General features: G+C 57.0%; 1 protein-coding gene across 3 annotated transcripts in view; it reads right to left on the reverse strand.

Moving 5' to 3' along the window:
- SEMA6A (semaphorin 6A) overlaps window positions 1-1,689 on the reverse strand; it is a 75,502-nt gene that overhangs the window by 38,369 nt on the left and 35,444 nt on the right. The gene's annotated exons all lie outside the window — the stretch shown is intronic.

The following is a 1,689-nucleotide window of genomic DNA, read 5'->3' on the forward strand; positions in this document are numbered from 1 at the left end:
AGGGATGTACAGAGGGAGAGGGGGACGGCACGCTCCGCGAGGGATGCACAGAGGGAGGGGGGGACGGCACGCTCCGTGAGGGATGCAGAGAGACAGGGGGACGGCAAGCTCCGCGAGGAGTGTGGCCACACCACCACTCCCCTCCATTTCTCCCTCCTGTCAGAGTCTGGGGCACGCACGCCCACACACCTGATGTATTTTTCAAGCGTGGGAGCCTGGGATTTGAACTGTGGTTGGCCCTGTGGGATCTGGCTCCCTTAACCACTAGGCTATGAGGCCGGCCTTAACAAACAAATTTAATAATACTTATTTTGATTTTAAAAATAAGCCTGATTCAAAGGAGCAGTCTCCTTCTTTGGGGAGATCTGTGTTTATTCCCATAATGCAACGGAAACTCTCCTTTTGCGATGGCCTTCAAGTTTATTTATGTAGAAAAACCACTTCAAAATTCACACCTTGATCTAGTGCAACAATCCACCTGTTTGGTTTTTGGTGTCTTTTGTGGAATTAAGCATCAAATTCATCCAAGTGAGTAAGATTTCTAGGGCATGAATGCCAACTGTCACCTGGCCCCCCCAGCCCCCTGCAGGGGAATGCCGTGATCTGAGCTTTGGCGACGTCACTGACAGGTACACGCAGGCCTTAAGGGAATGATTCTGGCCTCCTGGTGTTGATTTCAAAACAGTTTTTAAAATATCAGTCTCTCTCACACATCGGAGAGACAGGATAGGTCAATTCTTACCCCTCACTGGGCTGGCCGATCCTCCCTTCCCTACTTCGGGAGTTCCCAGGAAGAGACACCCGGTCACCCTCGAGTCAGCTGCTGGCGTGCGGTGAGCCAGGCTGTTCTAGCTACCCGTGGGGAGCCATCGCTCTGCGCCCCAAACTCCCAGGTTGCTTTACAGTTCTCGCTGTCCTCAAATCACAAGGTGGAACTCGCCAGCCCACCATCTGCCTGTCTGCCTGTCTGTCCTACAGCAGGGACCCGGCCTGAGCGGCGTGAGGATCTGGGATCCGGAGACGTGGAAGGGACGACCTTGCTGCCAGCGGCACCCTCCGCACTGTGGCGGCCACCCAAGGTGCGTCGGCGACCTGTCCACACACTCGTAGGGATTCCACGTGCACTGAAGTAATGACATGAACGGAAACCCGTGGGCCCATGCCGTCTGTGTGCAAAGGCAGGGTAACCCCCTTAAACACCCAACCACAGACATGGGGGATGGCCTGCTGGAGGACTGCCAGGACCTGATGGCCTGCCTAACGAGGGACCGGGCTGCTGTTCCCCAGAGCAGGGAAGGGCCACTGGGTGTGCAGCACGCCTGCCGTACAGACGCGCTGCTGAACGGGCGCCGTGCGGCTCCTTCTCGGCCCTGGCCGTCCATTAGAAGTGGACAAAGCGCCCGCTCATCTAACTGGCGCCCTGTCGCTCCTTTTCTCTGCGTTCTCGCACTGCGATAACCAAGGCAGGGACCTTCTCATCCCTCTCCCTGGGGAACACTTTGAAGCCCACTGTGAGTTTCCTTTCTCTGTTTTCATTGTGTCCGACGGTGACTAATCAGCAGGACATCTGCCACGTGGGACGTGGGAGGTTCCATGAAGTGGGCGAAGGAAGGGCCTCGGACAGTCCTGAGCTGGGGCTCGCACACGGGAGGCTGAGCGGCAAAGGCGGGTGGGGCGCAGCGGGCCTGG

This window comes from Tupaia chinensis, unplaced genomic scaffold, assembly GCF_000334495.1.
Source record: "Tupaia chinensis unplaced genomic scaffold, TupChi_1.0 Scaffold000591_1, whole genome shotgun sequence".
Taxonomy (NCBI): domain Eukaryota; kingdom Metazoa; phylum Chordata; class Mammalia; order Scandentia; family Tupaiidae; genus Tupaia; species Tupaia belangeri.